The following is a 25893-nucleotide window of genomic DNA, read 5'->3' as shown; positions in this document are numbered from 1 at the left end:
TTTTAAAACTAAAAAATTTCAGCATTGCTCTAGTTGCATCAGTATAGCATGTCGTTTTACATTGTTCTCTCAAATATTACCTCTCCCTGAGAAGTAGAACATACAGTCTCAAATCTAATTTGTTGACAGGGAAAATAGATGAAGTTGGTGCATTAAAAAGTACACATTTTATTAATCATTGGATTGATGGCTTGCTTCTAGTTTGAGTTCCACTCTTTTGTTTTTTTTTAAACGTAGTTTTTGACCCCTAGAATCATGAGAGCTCTCTACATGTTCAAGCTGTTGAGTTCCTATATCACATGAAGGTCAGAAAAGGAGAGTGGAGATATTTGGAATCCTCTTTTAAGGAATGATGTTTCTTTGGAGACATCTGTACACTTTTCTAAGTTGGAAAGTTGTTGGGTATGTTTATGTGCGTGGAAGTTAGTTCCCGCTCTGTCTAGAACTATGGGTTGTCTTTGAGGTAGCTAGAAGTACTTTTCTAATGTTTAAAGGTGCTTAAAAGTACCTTTCAAAATTCTGGTGTTTTGCTGGAGGGTAGAAGACAGAGTCTTTATGGCAGGAGCATTCAAACACTATTGCATTTAATGAGGCATTAAACAGGTCGTTTGCCTCTTGTTTACAGGTTTTCCCCACACTCATACTATCACTTTGCATGTTGCTCATCTGCTGCTGGGTACTCACTCGCTAATAAAAATCTTTGTCTACAGGATAGATGTTCAGATATGTCATTATGTGGCCCCTGGTGGTGTGTGGTTCCAAATGGAGGGACTGCCTGTTGAATTTGTATCCTGAAATCTCACATTGTTTTCTGAATGTCTGACTATATAAAGAATTATGCCATGTGGGCTTTGAGGGGGGAGGTCCCACAGGGGGTCAGGAACATAGGATACTAAGAACATGGCCCTTGGAGGAGAGAACCTAAGGTGGTCTCAGCCTCCTCAGAAGCGGTTATCCCAAAAGAGCAAAACGCAGCAGAGCTATATTTTATGGTGGACACTTCATTGTATCCCCCAACTACAGCTGAATATAATTCAGTGCCCATGTCTGAGGAATTTAAGTTTTGATCCTATTTTCGGATAATTTGCAGAGTAGTATAGTATCAAAACCTTTAAGTGTGTGATTTCACCACCAAAGGAATAGTCCTCTGGATTGAAGCCATATTTGAATTTTAGGTGTATGTTGCTTCTTGGTGTGCCTCTTTTAAAATAGTACGGTGGGAAGGGTATAGCTCAAGTGGTAGGGCACATGGTTAGCATGCACAGGGTCCTGGGTTCAATTCCCAGTACTGCCTCTAAAAATAAATAAATAAACAAACCTAAACCCCCTCCCCACCAAAACCCTTAAATAAATAAAGTCACCTAGAAAATGGAAGAAAAAAATTTTTTAAACTTTAGAAAACCATAAAATAGTACAGAGTTCAGTTCTTTCAGTTATGCAGAAGCTTCTTCGGAGTTCTCTAACAGTTTTGTGGTTATCATTGAAACGTCACAGGGAAGTCAGGAGCTATTCTGTGGTTGCATAATTCCTTACTCTGGATATTTTTCTCATTTTAAGCTAGTATTCATCATTCAAGGATGTGGGTAATCTAAATGAGGCTCCAGGTATTCTAAAACACTCAGTGCTGTGACCAGAGCTTAGACGTCACCTCTTGTAGGTATAAGATACTTTATTTGCATGTTTTACCTCTTTAATAGCAAAACACTTATGAATATCACTAGTATAAAGTAGTAGATTTGTACCTGGAGTGACTCCACTTATAAACTTAGAGTAACAGCTAATTGAAATTTGATTGAGTGACAGAATTATTGTTCTTTTGTTTCTGTTCTGAAATTGAGCAGATTTTATTCGAAAGATGTTATGGTGAGGGAAAATCCTGAGTATAGAGGTGTCTGCATCATTTTCCTAGTCACCTTAGGATGTGTTCATCTCTGCCTCAGTCCTGTCAGCTTGCCCCCACTGTGCTCAGCTTCTCTTTTAGTTGAGCTGAAATAGGATGAAGATGAAGAAAAGGAACTAGAGTTACCAGTCATGTCAGAAACCCAGATTTCCAGAACAAGCCGATACTGTCCCTTTGCATCTTTCTTTTTAATTGACATATAGTGGATTTACAATGTTGTGTTAATTTCTGCTGTACAGCATCATCATTGAGATGTGTGTGTGTGTGTATATTTATATTTATATTTCTTTTTGTATTCTTTTTTATTATAGGCTATTACAAGGTATTGAATATAGTTCTTTCAGTTATGCAGAATCTTCTGTCTTCAGCTTTGAGCCTTCATTGAGATTGGTAATATGAGGTACTAAGTCCAGGAAGCTCCCCATTCCATATTTTAGGACTTTAGACAGTCTCATTTTAAATTTTCTGTGGTTTTGTGTTCTCTGTAGAACGATTTCTCCTGTCCTTCTACATAATGTACTTTCTAGGTATGACCATGTTTAGATTCAGTTGTAGATGTGTTGTGCAGAGACTAACCTGATTCAGGTATGACTCACCTAAACAGACTAGTCCCAGCACAGGTATTCCTGTGGCTTCTTGTTAAAGAATAATCCCATACAAATTATGAATATACAATGTTTCAGGTGAGAAGGACGGGGTACCTTTGTTTCTCCTTTCTTTTGGTGTTTTCTAATTTTGATTTCCCCTGTATTACTTTGGACCTGTGTTCTTAAAATTCTGTCCTCAACCCCCCTTCTCGCATTTAAAAAATTTTTTGATTCTTTCAAAAATTAAAAAAAAAAAATCCCTCTTAACAGAGGCACTGGGGATTGAACCCAGGACCTTGTGTATGCCAAGCCCACACTCTACCACTGAGCTGTAGCCCCCACCCCCACTTTTTTTTTTTTAAGCGCAGTTGAGATAGACATTTGCAAAAGGATCTTTATTTAATTAAAAAAAAAAATCTGGGGGAAACACAGGGTTTCTAATCTTTCTTTAGAAATCTGATAAAAACAGGAAAGAGGTTCACTAGATTTTAGCTTCTCTCTTTGTTCTAAATTAATTGTGTTCTGGCTATTTCTTGATGGGCTGGCACATTTCAGGCCACCTGCCAAGTTTCTTTTCTTTCTTGCTCTCAGCCTGGTGTCCTCAGGACTGTGTCCCTTGCTGCAGGATAGGACCCAGAAGTCTAAACAACCTTCTTCTTCTCTGAGGACAAGCAAAATAGATACCTTTAAATTAAGCCTTTTTTCCCTCTTCCTTATTTTGAACCTCCCAAATTGCCCTAGGCCTGTGCACATATTTCTAGTTTCTAGGTGAGGGGTGTCCCAGTCCCTGGTAGATTGGAAGGGCAGGCTCAGGTTGGTAGCCCTACTTACTTTGAGAATATTCCTTATATTTCCCTCTTCCTCAAAGGAGAGATTTGTGAGCATCTGCTTGAAATACTCCTTGGGATGGGGAAAGGAAGATTATTCTGTCACCCTCATAAGTATACCTGATATGTGTCAGCACCTTTAGTCTCAATGTAAAAGCAAGAATCGACTTGAATTTCAGAAAACATTAGGTTCCCTTGGCTATATGCTTTAAAGAACAAATGTACTTTCATGTTAGTTTTCAGCTAGAGTTTTTTTGTCCGTGAATTTGAGAGTACTTCAGTATCTTATCCTGTCAGAGTCCATATTAGCTTATTATTTGTGAAATAAGTTAGAAATTAGTTTTCATAAGGTCCAGAGCTGCTTTATGTGTTCTTTTCTGTTAGAGTGATTTACTAGTCTATTGTGTTCTTTTCAGTTTAGAATGATTTTTTTTTTTTTTTTTTAGTTTCTGATATAATCCAAGTGATTTCCCTTAGATTGTATCGGAGAGTAAAAAACCAAAGATACATTATTGCCAGATTTTTATTTAGCATTCCTGCCTTACCAAGTTTAAATTTAACTTTTAAAAAAGTAAATAAATTTCATATGATTTTTAAGTGCATGATACTTTGTCATTATGCTTTTAGTGCTTAAGTGGATATATTTAATTTTAATTTTTTATTTTTGTATATATTTTTATTGAAGTATAGTCCATTTACAATTTTGTGTCAATTGCTGGTGTACAGCATAATACTTCAGTCATACATGAACATGCATGTATTTGTTTTCATATTCTTTTTCACCATAGGCTACTACAAGATATTGAATATAGTTCCCTGTGCTATACAGTATAAGCTTGTTGTTTATCTCTTTTATATATATTAGTATCTGCAGATCTCGAGCTCCCAATTTATCCCTTCCCAACTCCTTCGGTGACCCTGGTAACCGTAAGTCTGTTTTCTAGGTCTGTGAGTCTGCTGCTGTTTTGTAAATAAGTTCCTTTGTCTTATTTTTAGATGCCACATATGTAATATCATACGGTATTTTTCTTTCTCTTTTGGGCTTACTTTGCTTAGAATGACAATCTCCAGGTCCATCCATGTTGCTGCAAATGACATTATTTTATTATGACTGAGTAGTATTCCATTGTATAAATATACCACAGCTGCTTTATGCAGTCAATGGACAGACATTTCAGTTGTTTCCATGTCTTGGATATCGTAAATAGTGCTGCTGTGAACATTGAGGTGCATGTATCTTTTTGAATTAAGGTTCTCTCTGGATAAATGCCCAGGAGTGGGATTGCTAGATCATATGGTAAGTCTATTTCTCATCTCTTGAGGAATCTCCATACTGTTTTCCATAACGGCTGCACCAAACTACATTCCCACCAACAGTGTAGAAGGGTTCCCTTTTCTCCACAGCTTTTCCAGCATTTATTGTTTGTGGACTTTTCTTTTTAATCTTTTTTTTTTTTTAAGTATAGTTACAGTGTGTCAATTTCTGGTGTATAGCACCATGTCCCAGTCCTGCATGTACATACATATATTTGTTTTCATATTCTTTTTCATTAAAGGTTATTGTAAGATATTGAACATAGTTCCCTGTGCTATACAGAAGAAACTTTTAAAAAATCTATTTTTATATATAGTGTCTAACATTTGTAAATTTCAAATTCCTAATTTTATCCCTTCCCACCTCCTTTCCCCAGTAACCATAAGGATTGTTTACGTCTGTGAATCTGTTTCTGTTTTGTAGATGAGTTCATAGTGTCCCTTTTTTCCTTCTGTCCATGCTGACCTCCCAGCTGGAGAGGGGGCGTCCCAGCGTGTGGGCAACTTTCTTCCTTTGCTGCTCCCTCCCTGCAGGACCAGTACCACACCAATTTCCTTTTTCTTTTTTTTTTCTTTTTTGTCTTAACTGGATTTTATGAGGAATCCTCCTGTATTTCCAAGCGAGAAACACTCTGCCAGAGTTCAGTAGGGGTTCTGTGCAATTCAGTGGGTCTGTAGATGTAATTCTTGGTATATTTGTGAGAGAGGGTGAGCTGTGAGTCTCTCTACTCCATCTTGGCACCTCCCCCCTGTTACTACTATCTGATATATTTAATTTTAAAATCGGTAGTAGAAATACTGGATTCCTAAACTAGTTTTTATGAAAACTTGAGGAAATTTGTAGATACACCTGTGCAGTGTGACAATAACAAGGATGATTCTCTTTACAAAAAAACTGCATATCAAACCCATGTGATTAATCCGAGGCTATAAAAATACATTGGCCACAGATTTTGGAATTCTATTCAAGCTCCTTGGAGTACATGTCTGATGATCTACATTTTGAGTGTGTGTCTGTGCCCACGCGATTAATGAACTTAGTGACCGGTATTGTCTTTCTCTTGCTACAAGAACAGTGCCTTTGTAGTTCTTAAAATAGTTTGGACTTTGTTCACCACCATATCTGATTGCAGATTTTCTTTCTTTGCTAGGGGTTTTATTCATTGCCACTTTCTAGGCTTGCTGTGTTGTTGAATTAAAACAAACAAAACTACTTATATAGACAAATATATACATATGTATAGCTCCTTTAAATTTATGTATCTTCTTTAAGTTCATTATCTCCTGTAAATTTATATATCTCCTAAATTTGGTCCCAGTTCTTTGATGTGATTTATCCTTTATAATTGAGATTATTTATACGTTTGCCTGTTTTCTCCCTTTATTTCTTTTTTGTATCATCAATAAAAACGGTCTAATCCTCCTAATAGGCTATCCTCTTTTTTTCTTCCGTATCTTGTTTAGTTTCTGTTGTTGTCATTCTTATTCAGGTATATTTAAACCTGTTTTTCTTTCATATATCAATTTTTTTTAGAGTCAAACCACAGAATTTTGCATTCCATTTATTCCTTGATTTGGAATTCTGTGGTCAACATACTTTCTTCTCTGTAAAGCCAAGTTAACTCTTTGTTCTGGTTTTGGTAGCCCTAGATTAGAAGTTTGTAAACTTCTTTGATTTAGAACCCTAATAGTAATTAAAAAAAAAAGACCTTGTTCCACCGTAAGTATTTTTTCATATGTATATACTTATCCTACTGTACATTTCTGTGGATACATCATATACATACATCTATTTATTCAGCTGTTTTTATTATATAGCTACCACATGCCAGGTACTACTCCAGGCAATTAAGATAATATATAGTAAAAAAAACAGACAAAGAGTCTTTCTTTCATGGAGCTGACATCATAATAAAAATAATGAACAGTAGGCATTATCAGTAAATAAAATATATAACATTGTCAGAATGAGATAAGTGCCATGAAAAAAAAAAGTAGAACAGATAAGGGAGATGGATCGTCCAGGTGGGTTTGCAGTTTAAATTTAGGGAGGTTAGGGTAGACCTCACTGAGAGATTTTTTTTTTTAGTAGACTTTATTCTTTTAGAGCAGTTTCAGGTTCACAGCAGAACTGAGCAGAAAATAGAGTTCACACATAGCCTGTGGCACCCACACATATATACTCTACTACCCTCAACATCCCTCATCAGTGTGGCATATTTAGTACAACTGATGAACCAACATGAGCACGTTATTATCAAGCAAAGTCCATAGTTTACATTAGGGCTCACTCTTGATATTGTACATTCTGTGGGCTTTGATAAATGCATAATGACATGTAGCCATCACTATAGTATCATACAGAATAATTTCATTGCCCTAAAAAATCCCTTGTGCTCCATCTATTCATTCCTCCCTCCCTCTCCTCAACCCCCTGGAAACCATGATCTTTTTATTGTTTCTGTAGCTTTGCCTTTTACAGAATGTCATTTGGTTGGAATCATACAGTTTGTAGCCTTTTCAGACTAGCTTCTTTCATTTAGTAATATATCTTTTAAGTTTCTTCTATGTCTTTCATGGCTTGATACATCATCTTTTTTTTACTGCACATATTTTTTTTTAAATTTACATATATGTACTGTTCATTGTTTCTAAGAATGCTTAGAGCTTTAGCTTTTTAAACTTACATAGTTATAATTTAAACTTACATAGTTATAAAAGGAATAAAGCCAACCACAAAATAAGAATTAACTCAAACAGATACATACTCCCTGCTATTAACAGCAATATTATTTATAATTGCCAAGATATGGAAGCATCCCATGTGCGCATTAATAATTGAATAGATAATGGAGATGCAGCATATGTAATGGAATACAGCTCACCCATATAAAAAAGAAGGATATTTTGCCATTTAAAACAACAAAATACCTAGAAATAAACTTAACCAAGGTTACCTATACTCTCAAAACCAAAATGACACAAAGAAATGGAAAGATTTCTTGCGCTCTTGGATTGGAAGAATCAACATTATCAAAATGGCCGCACTACTCAAAGCAATCCACAGATCCAATGCAACCCTCATCAAAATACTCGTGACATTCCTCACAGAACTAGGACAAACCATTTCAAAATTTATAAGGAATCACAAAAGACCCCCGAACAGCCAAAACAATCTTGTAGGTTTCTCTCTCTTTTTTTTTTTCTCTCTTTCTTTTTGTTCTTTTTTCTTAAGGTTTGATGACTAGAGAAAGTCCTTTAACATTTGTTGTAAAGCTGGTTTGGTGATGCTGAAATCTTTCAGCTTTTGTTTATCTATGAAACTTTTTATTTCTCCATCAAGTCTGAATGAGAGCCTTGCCGGATAGAGTATTCTTGGTTGTAAGTTTCTCCCTTGCATCACTTTAAATATATCGTGCCACTCCCTTCTGGCCTGTAGAGTTTCTGCTGAAAAATCAGCTGATAGCCTTATGTGAGTTTCCTTGTATGTTATTTGTTGCTTTTCTCTTGCTAATTTTAATATTTTCTCCTTATCCTTAATTGTCAATTTGATGACTATGTGCCTTGGTGTGTTCCTCTTTAGGTTGATTCTGTGTGGTACTCTCTGCGCTTCCAGGACTTGCGTGACTATTTCTTCCTTTCCCAAGTTGGGGACGTTTTTGGTTATTATCTCTACAGAAACTTTCTCAGGTCCTTTCTCTCTCTCTTCTCTTTCTGGGGCCCCTATAATGCAAATATTAGAGCGCTTCATGTTGTCCCAGAGTTCTCTTAAACTATCCTCATTCCTTTTTATTCTTTTTTCTTTTTTCTGTTCTGAAGTAGTGATTTCTACTAATCTGTCTTCTAGCTCACTGATTCATTCTTCTGCCTCATTTAGTCTTTTCTTGATTCCTTCTAGTGTATTGTTCATTTCAGTGATTTTATTATTCAACTGTGGATATTCTTTATATTTTCCAACTCTTTGCTAAAAACTTCACTCTGTGCATCTTTACTCCTCTTGAGTTCTCTGAAAATCTTGGCCATCATTACTTTAAACTCTTAGATAAATTACCTATCTTCTCATCACTTATTTCTTCTTCTGGGATTTTATCTTGTACCTTGGCTTGGGAGATACTCCTTTGCTGCCTTATATCGTCTGTCTTTCTATGTGTTTGTGGATTCCTTCCACAGGCTTTGGGATTATTTCCTTATTTCTGGTATCTGCCCCTGGTAGATGAGGCTGGACTAGAGGCTTATGCAAGTTTCCTGGCAAGAGGAGCCAGTGCTTGCCTACTCCTAGGTGAAGCTTGGTCCTTGACCTCTGGTGGATAGGGCTCTGTCTAGAAGCCTTTGTGGCTTAGGAAGTCTGATGATGGGTGTGGCTGTGTTCCCACCCTGTGTGTTGTTTGGCCTGAGGCTTCCCTACAGGCTGTTGGGTGGGGCTAGGTCTTGGTGCTAATGATCCAATCAAGATGTTAGCCTCCAGGAAAGCTCATGTAGATGAACAGTCCCGGAATGTCTGCCACCAGCTTTTATGTCCCCTGAGTGAGCCGCAGCCGTCCCCTACGTCCCCAGGAGACCCTCCAAATCCAGCAGGCAGGTCTGGCTCAGGTTCCTGTAAAATCACTGCCTCTGCCCTGGGACCTGCAGCACAGGAGTTTCCGCGTACGCTTCTCAAGTGAATATAGTCTCTGTTTCCTCCAGTCCTTTAAGGCTCCCAGAGCCAAGCCCCTCTAACATTCAAAACCGGATGTCCTGGGGTCTCCTTCTCTTCCCAATGCCAGGACCCGATCTGGGGAGCCTGACATGGGGCTTAGAGCTCTCACTCCTGTGGGAGGGCCTCTGTGACTTAACAAATCTTTAGCTTGTGGGTCGCCCCCCTAGGGGGTTTGGGGCCCAGTTTATATCATGAGCACGCCCCTCCTACTGTCCTGCTATGCTTCCCCTTTATGTTTTCAGTTGCAGAAGATCTTTTTTGCTAGATTCCAGTCTTTCTTCAATGGTTGTTTAGCATTCAGTTGTTTCGTTGTAGTTGCAAGGAGAGGCAAGCTCGTGCTCCTGCCACTGTACCATCTTGACCGGAACTCCAAGAGATTTGAAGAAAGACTTTTTTTTTTTTTTGAGTTTCATGGTTTTATTAACACAAATACAGTGTGCACGAGCTGTCTATTTGTTTTCTTCGCTGTGCAGCCAGGCGTTGGGATTGGTGACTCTAATGGCCAGCTGGGCTGCTCTTTCCACAATGGCTTTGCGGTTCTTGGAGGAAGCATTGTGAACAATCTCAGCACTGTAAGATTTGTTGCACATCAGCAGCACTTTGAGCTCCTTGACATTGTGGACCAGGAACTTTGGAAGCCGCTGGGCAACATGTGCTTTGTTTTATTGTTGCTCCCATAGCCGATGCTGGGCATCAGGATCTGGCCCTTGAACCTCCTGTGCACCCTGTTGTCAGTGCCTCTGGGTTTCCGCCAGTTCCGCTTAATTTTGACATATCGGTCTGACTGGTGCCGGATGAACTTCTTGGTCCTCTTTTTGACAATCTTGGGCTTCACGAGGGGTCTGAGGGCAGCCATGATGCCAACTAGGAGATGGCTGCCACCTCCGTAGGTAGCGCTGAGGAAGAGAGGGGGAGAGTGAAGAAAGACTTTTGAAGGAGGTGAGGGAGTTAGCCACTTGGATATCTGGGTGAAGAATGGCCCAGACAGAGGTAATAGCTGATGTGAAGACCCTAAAGTAGGAATATGCCTGTGTGTCTAGCCCATATGACTTAGAGTGAGATTAATAAGCAATGGAGAGAGGGGTAGGAAATCAGATCAAAGAGAAAATGGAGGTGGGGAGGGGTGCAGATCTTGTGGGATCTTGTATGCCACAGCAAGGAGTTGGGTGAGATGGGAGCCATTGCAGAATTTTGAAAGAGAAGTCACATGCTCTGACTCTCCATTTAACAGAGTCACTGGATGCTGTGTTAAAAACAGGCTGCCAGAAGGCCATAATGGAAACTGGGATACCAGTTAGGAGGTGAGAGATATTGATCACACCAGGGTGGTAGCAGTGGAGGTGATAAGAAGTAGTTGGATCTGGATATGTTCTGATGATAGAGTCAATAGGATTACATGATAATGGGGTTTGAGAGAAAGAGGAATCAAGAATGACTGTCAGGATTTTTGATGTGAGCAGCTATAAAAATGGAACAGGGAATGGGTAAGACTGTAGGTAGAGAGAAGTTTCTTGAGCAGTGGGAGGAAATGAGTTCTGTTTTGGCAATGCTAAATTTAGACTTCCTAGATCCAGTAGGCAGTTGGTTGTATGAATTTGGTGTTCAAGAAGGATGACTGAACTGAAAGTATAGTTGGGCAGAAGAGGACCAAGGACTGAGCCCTGAGGCCTCCAGCGTTAAAAGGTTGTGAAGAAGAGGAATAACCAGTAAACTGAGTGTCAGGAAGATAAGAGTGGTGCTTGAAGGCCAAGTGAAGAACACAGATCGAGGAGTTCTAATATTTTCTCTCCATTTCTAGGGGCTGTGATGGTGTTCATACCCTACTTTGGAACCATCGCTAGTGTATCCTCCATTTACTTTGCATTGACACATCAGGCTTTTAGCACTATATGAAGGCTTTTTTTCTCTTTTTAATGTAAGTTCAGAGAATAAACTGGGCATATATATTTTAAAATGTTAACATTTTACCATATTTGTTTCAGACTTTTTTTTCTGTCTCCTTTTTTCTTAATTTTGTTTTATCTCAATTTAACTAGATGTGGAAAGCCAGAAGTGTGTGGTGGGGAGGGTGTGGTGAAGAGAGAGTGAGGAAGGGGAGGATGGATTGTTTAGCCTCGTATTAAACAGTGCATTTTAGGTTTATAAAATTGCACTGAAATTGGAGGTCATTGTTATTTCCCTTTTCACAAGGGTGCGGGTTAACCCCAGGCACATTTGTGCCATGCTTTTGCTCACTTCAGGAGACCATATGCTGACAGTGTGGAGCTTTATAGGATTGGCATCCCTAAAGATAGTATTTGAATTTTAAAAGAATGTTTCAGTGGAGCACTTAACATTCTCCTCTATTTTGAGTCCCTTTTTTAGGTAGTTTCTTTGTTTTAATTATTGTTCCTTCTTTCAGTCTTATGAACCCATCCAGATGTGTACAAGCTCATGCAAATTTTCTCATGTACATTTTCTCGCAGCCACTGTCTCCTGTGGCGGCCTGCTGGTGGGTAATTGACTGTTCTTTCCTCATCCAGCAACACACATTTACAGCATTCTGTAGTCCACTGCCTTTTTCTCTAGTTGAAGACTGCTGGAACAGTTTACAAATTTCAAATTCGGAACCTCATTTCTTTCCTCTGGAGCCTGGTCCTGTGTTGAGTTGGTTCTCTTTTAGATTGAGACAAACCTCCATCTTTTTCCAACTGGCAGCCTTCAGCCTTTCCCTTGAATATTTGGGTTTTATTTGTTCTTCTGTCTCTAGCTGCTTTAGGTATATGATTAGGTTATTTTCTTGAGATTTTTGTTTTTTCATGAGGTAGGCTTGTATCGCTGTAAACTTCCCTCTTAGAACTGCTTTTTCTGTGTCCTAGAGGTTTTGGATCATTGTGTTTTCATCTGTCTGAAAGTATTTTTTGGTTTCCTCTTTGATTTCCTCAGTGACCCATTGGTTATTTAGTAGCATATGTTGACTGAAATAAAATCACACAACGTGAGAGTTGTAGGTTAAGTTTTATTTGAGGCAAAATGAGGACTGTAGCCTGGGAGCTTCATCTCAGACAGCTCTGAGAAACTGTTCCAAAGGGGCAGGGGGAGAACTCAGTATTATATATGATTTCAGTGAAGGAGGTATGTGCAGTCAGACACACAAGGCTAGGTAGAGGCTTGCTGCTAGTCACCAGGAGCAGATGCCACCGTTGATGATTTTAGCGCTTTTCTAGGTATGAGTAGACACAAGAATTGGAGTCATGAAATCTTCTGAAAATAACTAACTATCTGAAGCCAGTTTTCCCAGAGCACAGAGTACCTCATTCCTGACCTCCATCCTGAATTCCTTTCAGGGTGTGTTGGAAGTCAATGGCTGCAGCGGCTCGTGATTTAATCCTAGCAGAGTTAGATAGCAAGTGCCAGCGTGATCCAGTTCTTGTAGAGGCAGATGGCAAGTGCCAGTTTTTAGTTAGCACATATTGTTTAGCCTCCATGTGTATGCAGTTTTTGCAGGTTTTTCCTTGTAGTTGATTTCTAGCCTTATAGTGTTGTGGTCAGAAAAGATTCTTGGTACGATTCAGTTTTCTCAAATTTACTGAGGCTTGCTTTGTCAGCCAGCATGTGGTCGATTCTGGAGAATATTTGAGGCACTTGAGAAAAATGTGTATTCTGTTGCTTTTGGATGGAATGCTCTATAGATACCAATTAAGTCTTTCTGATCTAATGTGTCATTTAGGGCCTGTATCTCCTTACTGATTTTCTGTCTGGATGATCTGTCCATTGATATAAGTAGGGTGTTACGGTCCCCCACTATTATTGTGTTATTTTCGATTTCTCCTTTTATGTCTAATAACAACTGCCTTATATATTGAGGTGCTCCTATGTTGAGTGTATATATATTTACAATTGTTGTATCCTCTTCTTGGGTTGATCCCTTGAGGGTTATGTAGTGTCCTTCTTTGTCTCTTCTAATAGTCTTTATTTTAAAATATATTTTGCCTGATATAAATATTACTGCTTCAGCTTTCTTCTGGTTTCTCTTTGCATGGAATATCTTTTTCCATCCCCTTACTTTCAGCCTGCATGTGTCTCTAGCTCTCAAGTGGGTCTCCTGTAGACAGCATGTATATGGGTCTTATTTTCATATCCATTCAGCCACTCTGTGTCTTTTGGTTGGAGCATTTAATCCATTTAAATTGAAGGTGATTATTGATGCATATGTTCTAATTGCCATTTTGTTAATTGTTTTGTTTTTGTAGGTCATTTTTTTGTTGTTGTTGTTCTCTTCTTGTGGTTTGATGACTAGAGAAGTTCCTTCATCATTTGTTGGAAACCTGATTTGGTGGTGCTCAGTTCTTTTAGCTTTCGTTCATCTGTGAAGCTTTTGATTTCTCCATCAAATCTGAATGAGAGCCTCGCTGGACAGAGTATTCTTGGTTGCAAGTTTTTACCTTTCATCACTTTAAATAGACTGTGCCACTCCCTTTTCGCCTGTAGAGTTTCTGCTGAAAAATCAGCTAATAACCTTATGGGGGTTCCCTTGTATCTTATTTGTCGCTTTTCTCTTGCTGATTTTATTATTTTCTCCTTATCCTTAATTTTTGTCAGCTTGATTGCTATGTGCCTTGGTGTGTTCCTCTTTGAGTCGATCCTGTGTGGAACTCTCTGAGCTTCCAGGACTTGGGTGACTATTTCATTTCCCAAGTTAGGGAAGTTGTAAGTTATTATGTTTCAGATTTTTAAAAAACTAAAAATTAGAAAAAAGAGCTGAAGTTCCCTTTTCTTCTTAGATACCAGTCCCATCCTTTCCTTTCCTTCTCCAAAATTGATGCGCACCCTTCCATTCTATGAGGGGGAGGTAATAAGGTTTCTTCATTGATTTCTGCTTGGAGGAGGTACTGGGGATTGAACCCCTGACCTCTTGGGTGCTGAGCATGCGCTCTACAACTTGAGCTATACCCTTTCCCCCACCTTCCATTCTATATCATTGTTCTACATGATACATATATGTTCAGAAATTCATGTATAGTGTTGTTTTATGTATTAAAAATTTACAGCAGTGGCATCATATAGAAATATTTCCAAACTTCCTTTCTCCAGTTTGTTTGGAAATGTATTCAGGTTTACATATGTAGATTCTTAATTCAGTACTGTACAGTTTATGCATTTACCCATTCATTTATCCATTCCCCCACTGATGGACATTTAGATCGTTTTCCGTTTTTCTGTTACAACAATCCAGCAGTAAACATCTTTGAACCTGCCATTTTGGGCATATGCTGGATTGTGGAGGGTACACATCTTTGGTTTTGTGTTGTCATCAACAGAATATGAGAGGAGCCATTTCTCCCTGGTTGGCCAGTGCTTGGTGTACTCACACTTTTTATTTTTTGCTAGTCTTACAGAAGTGAAGTGGTTTCCTATTTTAGATTGCATTTTCCTGGTACTTGTGAATAGGAATATCTTATCACATGTTTATTAGCCCTCTGAGCCTCTTTTTTCCATTTTCTGTTTTTTTTCCCCACTTTTATTTATAGGAGTTCTTCATACATTATTTACTAATATTCTTGCTAATCATACATATTGCAAATATTATTTTCTAGTCTGTTTGACTTTTAACTTCACTTATGGTTCTCTTACACAAAAATTTTAATGTGGCTAATGGTGGGAATGGGGTGATTGCAAGTGGGTATGAAGGATCTTTGGGGGAGCGATAGAAATATTTTTAAATTGAATTTGGGGGATTGTTTTACAACTTGATAAATTTACTAAAAATCATTGCATTGTACACTTATGTGAATTTTATATTATGTAAATTATACTTCAATATAAGCTGTTAAAATTTAAAAATATTTTAATGTGGTCTTATTCATCAGTGTATCCTATTTTGGTTTGTGTGTTTTATGTCTTATTTATGGAATTTTAATCTGTTGTCAAAGGAATTTAAATTTTCTCCTAATTACCTTAAAATTGTATTTTGCATAGTTACATGTTGGGAATTTATTTGGGGGTATTGTTGGAGATAGAGATATAATGTTATCTGTATATAGATGGTTATTCTAGCCCATTTATGATATAGCTTATCTTTCTCAATTGATGAAATGGGTATTTAAGTATTGCTTCAGTGACACACACTCACTCCTGTATCTGTTCCTAAGATCTTTGTTCTGTTGATCTCTTTGCAAAATATCATACTCTATCTTAATTGCTTTAATTTCATAAAGAACTTTGGAGAGGACAAGTCACCTTTAATTATTACCCTTTAACATTGCTGTCTAACTACATCATTTGGCCTTTACTCGCCATATGAATAAGATCAACTTGTCGTTTGTTAGAAAACTCTCTTGGGATTTTTATTGAAATTGTGCTTCATTTCAATATCGAGCTCTCCCTTACATGAACATGGTATATTTATGTCTTCTTTTAGGCCCTTCAGTAAAGTTTTATTATTGGTTTGTCATAATTTTAAAAGATTTGTATGTACTTTATATAGTTTTGGTTGTGAATGGGATGTATTTAAAATTATTTTCTAATTGTTATTTTTCTGGTATAGGGGAATCCTGTTGATTTTCTTCCTTGTTATTAAGTTCTCACTTACAGTAAAGTTCACAAAGTGCACAGCTCAGTGGATATGTTCACCTTCACTTTTGTGCCCCTTCTCAATTAGTATTTTCCCAGAGAAACTACTGTTGTGGCCTCCATTATAATTTTGAATTTCATATTAATAGAATCACACAGCATGACCTCTTTTGTGTCTAGGTTCTTTCCTGCTCCCTTATACCTATGAGATTCATCTGTGTTATATGTGGCAGTAATTTGTTCTTTTTCATTTCTCTGTAGTATTCCACTGTAAGAATATATCACAATTCATCGATTTTAATCTTTTTTTATAGAAGTAAATATTCCATTTATTAATTTACAAACCATAATAACACCTGATAGTCATTTTATCTCACCAACAGCTTTTGCTTTGAAAAAAGAAAACAGATTAATATATAAATTTCAGTAATATCAGAAACTTTATTTTACCTGAAGAGGCATAATTAATTTTGGAGTTCAGTTATGTGTTCAAGGAGTTAGTTGCTATAACCAGAAAGTCTTTCTAACTATTGTAACTAATGTCTTTGCAGTGCAAGTTTATTTCCGTTTGTTGCTATTCATCAATGAAAAAAATTCAACTTAATCTCAGCAGGTTCTTTTTAAAAATAGCCTTCCTTCTCGTTTTATGTAGTAAAATTTGGAACCAAAGTGTTTTAAAGAAAATGAAGGACAAACAAATAGAGACTCTTGTAGCTGGTGTTGTACAAACTTTATACGCAGAGCAGTGGAACCCCATGACCTCAGGGGGAGCAGTCCATTCATAAGCTGACAAAATTTTAACCATTTTAATATACATCCAATGATCCAGAATAACTAATTCAAACAAACTGCACTATTTCCTCTTTGAAAATCAGTCACCAGGATATATAGAAGGAATTGCTGCTACTTTAGCTCTCTTACTGTAGCATCCACATTTGTGAAGAACATCTGCTACTGCTTCTCCTCCAGTGTTGTACCTCTTCTCTGCTTGTGAAGATGGTGACAGTGTTGGAGAGAATGCAGCTACTACTGAACACCCCACAAGCCAAGCCAGTGGTTCTTTAATTAGGGCACAGTCCTTTTATAAGACAAAAAAGGACTAAAACCAGGTCCTATATTTAGGATGTAGGAGTTAATCTACTGGGTCATATAATTTTAATCACAACATGATTTTGCTAAAACCCAAAACTTAATGTTTTCCAGAGTAACTGTTTTGGCCTAGCTTCATTGTATACTTTTCCTGCCTCTTCTAGGACCTGATTCAGACCCTAATGCAAACAACTCAGTAAAAAACAGACATGGTAATCAAAACACAGTGGTCTTGTCTACTCCAATGCATAATATTAGATAATATTCTTGATTCATTTCCGTTATTCAAGATTGTGCTCATTAGAGAGGAGCTTTACTACTAAATTCTGAAATGTATTATACTTCCATAGTGGGAATTTTCTTATTTTTAAAAATAAACATCTAAAAGTAAAATAATTTTCAGTCCAGTACACACAATGCTACAAACTATTCCAAAGAAAAGGATAAGCTCCTTCTCACAAAAGATAAGACTTCCTCACCAAATATCCTACCAAGTCATGACAGGAATGGTGAAGTCTCATCAGAGAAAGAGCTAAAAGTACTGTGGAGGCAGAGCTTTGAAACATTGATCATGATTTCTACTATAGACTGAATATTTGTGTCCCTCCCAAATTCACATGTTAAAACCTAATTTCCAAAGTAATGGTATTTGGAGAGGGGGCCTTTGGAAGGTGATTAGGTCATGAGGGTGGGGCCCTCATAAATGGGATTAGTTGCCCTTATAAAAGAGGCCCAAGAGAGCCCTTTCATCTTTTCTGCCATGTGAGGACACAGTGACTCACTAAACACCAAATCTGCCATCGCCTTGATGTTGAATTTCTTAGCCTCCAAAACCATGAGAAACAAATTCCTGTTGGTTTTAAGCCACCTAGTCTGTGGTATTGTTACAGCAGCCCAAACAGGTTAAGACAATTTCTTAAAGATCCTTCTCAAAACCCTAAGGATGTTCCTCCTTGTAGTTACTTCTTTTTAAATACTCCTGAATGTCCCCAAAAGGAGAAATGCCCTACTTCTGGCAAGAATAGAAAGGTATAAAGAGGAAAGAGAATAGCTTATTTCTCTTCAACTCTGAGTCTGGGCAAATGCCACTTCAGATTTATGTGTCACAGAATTAGGCGGTAGGAATTAAATACTAATTGCAATTGCCTTTCGCTTTTGCATGTTTATTAGTCATAGCAGAGGGCTGTGACTGGGGAAAGTAGTAGCCTTTTTGTTCCTGGAGATGCTTCGGATAAAGCCAGCTTTCTGTTAGTTTTAGAAACTGGGGTGGCAGCTCACAAGTTCCTCCAACCTATGGTTCCTGGGTCTGTCCTAGACACATCTGAGTAGCATAATTAAAGTGGCTATTTTGTAGTACTCAGGAATCACCCTTCATTCCTTTCTTTGACACCTAGGGAGCCAGCTCTTACCAGATTAGAGATCTGTGTCTATTGGGATAGAGAACAGACAAGACAGGTACTTTGGGAACACATTTACATGGGAACAAATCTACACGGAAAAGTGAAACTTGGCCATTTCTCTAGTGACATAACTCTCAGATGCCACACAGGGGAAAGGATAACCACTTAAAAAGTTTTCCCCAGGGGAAACCTTTTGAGTTTTATTTACAAAACAAGAAACAAAACATACACTGGTGGGGGATTTTTTTTTTTTAATTTAACCTGTGGCAGTGAAACCAGAGCCCCTCATGATTTCAGTTTTCTGATGTTATTTTTGAAGACTTCACAAGTTTTTCTTTATGCTGGTAGTTCCTTAAGTCTAGAAAAGAATGCAGAAGCTGTTGAAGTCTTGAATGGCATAAACACTTGAAACCAGGTCAGTGTATTTGTAGAGGATAGTCTGTAAAATCTTTGAGGATTGTTTACATTCCAGAATATAGGATTTATTGACTCCACCGTATTTAGATGCATTTGTAAAAAATAACGACCAGTAAGGTCCTAAAGTTCAAGAGTGTAAGTTTCTTTGATGGTCTGCCTCTTGTTGAAGCATAGTAGATTCAGTTCTAAGCAAATTATTTGATATTTGGACAGTTCATTTCTACTTACAAGAGAATGAATTTTCTGTTTGTCAGACTCTTTTTTATTACCTTGGTACCAGTCCTGTGGACCAGACATAATTCAGATTGTCTGACTTCAGGGACACTTTATAGAGCTACATTTTTCATTTTGGGGCTTAAGGAGTCATCAGTGAAAAGACTTGTTCTTTAGTTGTTGGAAGTTTTCTTGTTGTCATCAGAAAACCCTTAGTGACTTCTTGATGTGCAAAGTGCATTAACTGAAGATCTGGGGATTTTGATGCAGCTATTTCTATCTTTTCATTTACAGTGGTTTTGGCTACAAGTAACAGAATACCCTAATGCGACTGGCTTAAAGCATGAAGGAAAATTTATTTTTGTTAGATAGCAGGATATCCAGTACTTAAGTGATAGCATCTTAGACCCTAATTTTTTCTGTCTTTCGATTCTGCGTGCTCCGCATGTTAGCCTTGTCTTAGGTGAGTATCTTTTACGGTCACAAGGTGGCTGTAGTAGTCTCAGATACCACATCCAGCCAGAATAGTATCCTGATGAAGAGGAGGTACGCCTCTCTCATGTTTTTTGAGAACAAGGTAACTTCCCAGAGAATCCCTGGCCAACTTCCCCTCATATCTCATTGGGAAGAAGAGAGTCGCATGCTTTTTTCTAAATTAGCCATTCATAAGAATAGGGTTGCTGTTCAAGGTTCTCCTTGAGCTAGAATGGAGTTTCACATTCCCTTGAATTTTGGCTCCCTGAATAATATTGGGACTAATTAGGGAGGAAATAGTGGAGAAGGACATCATCGACAGCCTTCTCAGTCCACAATTTTCATAGTGGGCCTAGATGGACATCAGAGTTCAGGAACAACCTCTGGCTCTTTATCAGAAAGAGTCAGAGCTTTTGCTATTTGGAGAACTTACAAGGCTGGGCAGTAAGTGAGGCAAGCCCTGGCCCTTTAACTGCATCAGCATACTCCACAGGGTTGGCAGTGGGCATATCTTCATTTTATAGGCAGGGAAACTTGAAGTTAAGTGACTTGGCCAGGACTTCATAGAGGTTGAGAGAGTTCTGGGCACTTCTACTTTTATAGGTTCCAGATTTATTTAAAAAGAAATACCAAAGCATAGTTACAGGAATATGGTGCGTGTTACTTGTTTATCTCTAAGAAAATATTGCAAATGTAAAAACAGTACCATTACTTTATGTAGATTTCTTTTTTTTAAATTTTTTATTGATTTATAATCATTTTACAATGTTGTGTCAAATTCCAGTGTTCAGCACAATTTTTCAGTCATTCATGGACATATACACACTCATTGTCACATTTTTTTTTCTGTGAGTTATCATAACATTTTATGTATATTTCCCTGTGCTATACAGTGTAATCTTGTTTATCTATTCTACAATTTTGAAATCCCAGTCTATCCCTTCCCACCCTCCACCCCCCTGGTAACCACAAGTCTGTATTCTCTGTCTGTGAGTCTATTTCTGTCCTGTATTTATGCTTTGTTTTTGTTTGTTTGTTTGTTTTTGTTTTTTAGATTCCACATATGAGCGATCTCATATGTTATTTTTCTTTCTCTTTCTGGCTTACTTCACTTAGAATGACATTCTCCAGGAGCATCCATGTTGCTGCAAATGGCATTATGTTGTTGGTTTTTATGGCTGAATAGTATTCCATTGTATAAATATACCACTTCTTCTTTATCCAGTCACCTGTTGATGGACATTTAGGCTGTTTCCATGTTTTGGCTATTGTAAATAGTGCTGCTATGAACATTGGGGTGCAGGTGTCATCCTGAAGTAGATTTCCTTCTGGATACAAGCCCAGGAGTGGGATTCCTGGGTCATATGGTAAGTCTATTCCTAGTCTTTTGAGGAATCTCCACACTGTTTTCCATAGTGGCTGCACCAAACTGCATTCCCACCAGCAGTGTAGGAGGGTTCCCCTTTCTCCACAGGCTCTCCAGCATTTGTCATTTGTGGATTTTTGAATGACGGCCATTCTCACTGGTGTGAGGTGATACCTCATTGTAGTTCTGATTTGCATTTCTCTGATAATTAGTGATATTGAGCATTTTTTCATGTGCTTTTTGATCATTTGTATGTCTTCCTTGGAGAACTGCTTGTTTAGGTCTTCTGCCCATTTTTGGATTGGGTTATTTATTTTTTTCTTACTGAGTCGTATGAGCTGCTTATATATTCTGGAGATCAAGCCTTTGTCGGTTTCACTTGCAAAAATTTTCTCCCATTCCATAGGTTTTCTTCTTTTACTTCTGGTTTCCTTTGCTGTGCAGAAGCTTGTAAGTTTCATTAGGTCCCATTTGTTTATTCTTGCTTTTATTTCTTCTAGGAGAAAATTTTTGAAATGTATGTCAGATAATGTTTTGCTTATGTTTTCCTCTAGGAGGTTTATTGTATCTTGTCTTATGTTTAAGTCTTTAATCCATTTTGAGTTGATTTTTGTATACGGTGTAAGGGTGTGTTCTAGCTTCATTGTTTTACATGCTGCTGTCCAGTTTTCCCAACACCATTTGCTGAAGAGACTGTCTTTATTCCATTGTATATTCTTGCCTCCTTTGTCAAAGATGAGTTGACCAAAAGTTTGTGGGTTCATTTCTGGGCTCTCTATTCTGTTCCATTGGTCTATATGTCTGTTTTGGTACCAATACCATGCTGTCTTGATGACTGTAGCTCTATAGTATTGTCTGAAGTCTGGGAGAGTTATTCCTCCAGCCTCTTTCTTTCTCTTCAGTAATGCTTTGGCAATTCTAGGTCTTTGATGGTTCCAAATAAATTTTGTTATGATTTGTTGTAGTTCTGTGAAATATGTCCTGGGTAATTGGATAGGGATTGCATTAAATCTGTAGATTGCCTTGGGCAGTGTGACCATTTTAACAATATTGATTCTTCCAATCCAAGAGCATGGAATATCTTTCCATTTTTTAAAGTCTTCTTTAATTTCCTTCATCAATGGTTTATAGTTTTCTGTGTATAATTCTTTCACCTCCTTGGTTAGATTTATTCCCAGATATTTTATTACTTTGGGTGCTATTTTAAAGGGGATTGTTTCTTTACTTTCTTTTTCTGTTGATTTATCGTTAGTGTAAAGAAATGCAACTGATTTTTGAACGTTAATTTTGTAACCTGCTACGTTGCTGAATTCTTCAATCAGCTCTAGTAGCTTTTGTGTGGACCTTTTAGGGTTTTCTATATATAGTAACATGTCATCAGCATGTAATGACACTTTTACCTCTTCTTTTCCAATTTGGATCCCTTTTATTTCTTTCTCTTGCCTGACTGCTGTGGCTAGGACTTCCAGGACTATGTTGAATAGGAGTGGTGATAGTGGGCATCCTTGTCTTGTCCCAGATTTTAGTGGGAAGCTTTTGAGTTTTTCACTGTTGAGTACTATGCTGGCTGTAGGTTTGTCATATATAGCTTTTATTATGTTGAGATATGTTCCCTCTATACCCACTTTGGCGAGAGTTTTTATCATAAATGGATGTTGAATTTTATCAAATGCTTTTTCTGCATCGATTGAGATGATCATGTGGTTTTTGTCCTTCCTCTTGTTGATGTGATGTATTACATTGATTGATTTGCATATGTTGAACCAGCCTTGTGTCCCTGGGGTGAATCCCACTTGGTCATGATGTATAATCTTTTTTATGTGTTGTTGGATTCTATTTGCTAAAATTTTGGTGAGGATTTTGGCGTCTATGTTCATCAGTGATATTGGCCTATAATTCTCTTTTTTTGTAGTGTCTTTGCCTGGTTTTGGTATCAGGGTGATGGTGGCTTCATAGAATGAGTTTGGGAGTATTCCCTCCTTTTCAATTGTCTGGAAGAGTTTGAGAAGCACTGGTATGAGTTCTTCTTTGTATGTTTGGTAGAATTCCCCGGTGAAGCCATCGGTCCTGGACTTTTATTTGTAGGGAGGTTTTTAATTGCTATTTCTATTTCCTTTCTAGTGACTGGATTGTTCAAGTGTATATTTCTTCTTGATTCAGTTTTGGTGGACAGTATGTTTCCAGAAACTTGTCCATCTCCTCTAGGTTATCCAGTTTGGTTCCATATAGTTTTTCATAATATTCTCGTATGGTATTTTGTATTTCTATTTTGTTTGTTGTAATTTCTCCAATTTCCTTTCTTATTTTGCTAATTTGTGCTCTCTCTTTTTTCTTCTTTGTGAGTTTGGCCAGAGGTTTGTCGATTTTATTTACTTTTTCAGAAAACCAGCTTTTGGTTTGGTTGATTTTTTCCTATGGTCTTGTTAATCTCTATTGTATTTAATTCCTCTCTGATCTTTATTATTTCCTTCCTTCTGCTGCTTTTTGGGGATTTTTGTTCTTCTTTTTCTAATTCATTCAGGTGGTGGGTTAATTTGTTTATTTGAGATTGTTCTTCTTTTTTGAGGAAGGCCTGTATCGCTATAAACTTCCCTCTTAGCACTTCCTTTGCTGTGTCCCATAGGTTTTGAGTGGTTGTGCTTTCATTATCATTTGTCTCAAGGTATTTTTTAATTTCAGTTTTGATTTCCTCATTGATCCATTGTTTTTTCAATAACATATTGTTTAATCTCCATGCTTTCCTTTTTTTCTCCTTTGTTTCTCTGTTGTTGATTTCCAGTTTCATGGCATTGTGGTCAGTAAAGATGCTTGAGATAATTTCTCTTCTTAAAATTGTTGAGGTTTCTTTTGTGCCCAAGTACATGATCGATCGTGGAAAATGTTCCATGTGCACTTGAAAAGAATGTATATCCTATTTTTTGGGGGTGTAATGCTCTGAAAATATCCACCAAATCTAGTTTTTCTATTGTAGTATTTAATTTCTCTGTTGCCTTGTTTATTTTCTGTCTGGAAGATCTGTCTAGTGATGTTAATGCAGTGTTAAAATCTCCAACTATGATTGTATTCCCATCAATCCCCCTTTATCTCTGTTAGTAATTGTTGTATGTACTTAGGTGCTCCTATATTGGGTGCATATATATTAACGAGTGTAATATCTTCATTTTGTATCACTCCTTTAATCATTATAAAATGTCCTTCTTTATCTTTCTTTATGGCCTTTGTTTTAAAGTCTATTTTGTCTGAAATCAGTACTGCAACACCTGCTTTTTTGGCTTTTCCGTTTGCATGGGATATCCTTTTCCATCCTTTCACTCTCAATCTATATGTGTCCTTCTCCCTCAAGTGGGTCTCTTGTATGCAGCATATTGAAGGTTCTTGCTTTATTATCCAGTCTGCCACTCTATGTCTTTTGACTGGAGCATTTAGTCCATTAACATTTACAGTAATTAATGATAGATGTGTGTTTATTGCCATTTTGAACTTATCTTTGCAGTTGAATTGGTATATCCTCTTTGTTCCTTTCTTCTTCCTTTTGTGTTTTGGTAATTTTCCTTTGTATTATCTATGTAGATTTCTTACAGAAACAAAAGATCAAAAGTTTGGATCTGACTGGAGATTGGACTTCTGCCTTTTAGTCCTGTGGAGGCTACAGAGAATGCCATGGGTGTCTCAGAGGTCAGGGAATGGCCCTAATGCTCAATTCTTCTGGGACACTTGGTGCTGGTGACCCCTCTCCTATACCAGATACCCACTGACCCAGGCTAAAAAGTCTAGCATTTTCCTAGCCTCCCATCGACAGTCAGAGACAGTCCTAAGGTGAGGCGGAGCTGGGGCAGGAGCTGATGGACAGTCCTAAGAGTCCAGTGTCAGTGGGCACTTTCAGGAACCCTGAAAAAAACATTCAGCAGTTTCTTCCTGCCCCAACTTTCTGCCCTAAGCATTACGACTGTGCTTTCACATTTTATTTTCATACTGTGCTTTTGCTCACTGTGGTCCTCCTTCTGAAATTACTTAGTTCATTCCAGTAAACTTTTTTTGAACATGGCTGTGTGCCAGGAACTGTCTTGGACCTTAGGTGAAGATAAGAGGGAATGGTTTGGTGGTGTGACAGATGAGTAAATAGGTAACAGTACGGTGATATAGTGCTACTATTGAGTCGGCACAGGGTGCCTTAGGAGCCATAGAGGTGTGCATCGAACTCTTGTTTGAGGAGAATGGAGTCTGGGAAAACTCCCTGGGGCAGAGAGTTGTCTTATCGTGAAGGATGACTGAAAATGAATAGCCAAGCAAAAAAGTGTGCGTTAAAATGGTGCAAATTTGTTTGTGGGAGTGGAGAATAATTTGTTTTTATTGATAGCAGTGAAATAGAATATACTTTCCTGGACAGCTTTGGATTAAGAACATTTTGCATTTTTGTAACAGTGTTCTTGTATAGCTCATTTTGTCCATAATTATGAGGTTCAGAAAAAAAAACAATTTGGGGGGGTGGGTATAACTCAGTGGTAGAGTGTGTGCTTAGTATGCATGGGGTCCTGGGTTCAATCCCAAGTACTCCCATTTTAAAAAAATAATTTTAAAAAATGAGAAAAAAATAATGGTTTATCTCTTACAGGAAAACCATATTTCTGTGCTACAAATACTTTATTTTTCTTTTTTAGTCTTGATCTTTTAGATGTTGTCTTGCCTACTACATTCTTAATTTTAAAAAATGTGTTCAGTATTAAGTTGCCCATTACAGTAACTTTCTTAAGAGAAAACTGACATTAAAAGGAGGGTACTTAAGGGGAGGGCATAGCTCAGTGGTAGAGCATGTACTTAACATGCATGAGGTCCTGGGTTCAATTCCCAGTACCTCCATTAAAAATAAATAAAATTAAAATAAATAAACCTAACCCCCCCAATACAAAAACAAGATTAAAAAAAAAAGAAAAGGAAGATATTTAAGTACAGGTATTAAGTACAGCTGTCCCACTGTTTGATATAGTCAGAAAGGGAAGCTCTGTAGTGCTAGACATGGTCATAAATTTCTGGCTGTAGATTTAAAGTAGAAGAAATATG

At 37.6% G+C, this 25893-nt stretch overlaps 1 protein-coding gene and 1 pseudogene across 6 annotated transcripts in view; one reads left to right on the top strand and one right to left on the bottom strand.

Moving 5' to 3' along the window:
* IP6K1 (inositol hexakisphosphate kinase 1) overlaps window positions 1-25893 on the top strand; it is a 61350-nt gene that overhangs the window by 16853 nt on the left and 18604 nt on the right. The window lies entirely within an intron of this gene.
* On the bottom strand, window positions 9774-10242 carry LOC102537162 (large ribosomal subunit protein eL32-like; annotated as a pseudogene).

The sequence above is a fragment of the Vicugna pacos genome, chromosome 17 (assembly GCF_048564905.1).
Source record: "Vicugna pacos chromosome 17, VicPac4, whole genome shotgun sequence".
Taxonomy (NCBI): domain Eukaryota; kingdom Metazoa; phylum Chordata; class Mammalia; order Artiodactyla; family Camelidae; genus Vicugna; species Vicugna pacos.
The sequence above is the reverse complement of the archived record's forward strand: the minus strand, read 5'-3'. Positions and strand labels throughout refer to the sequence as shown.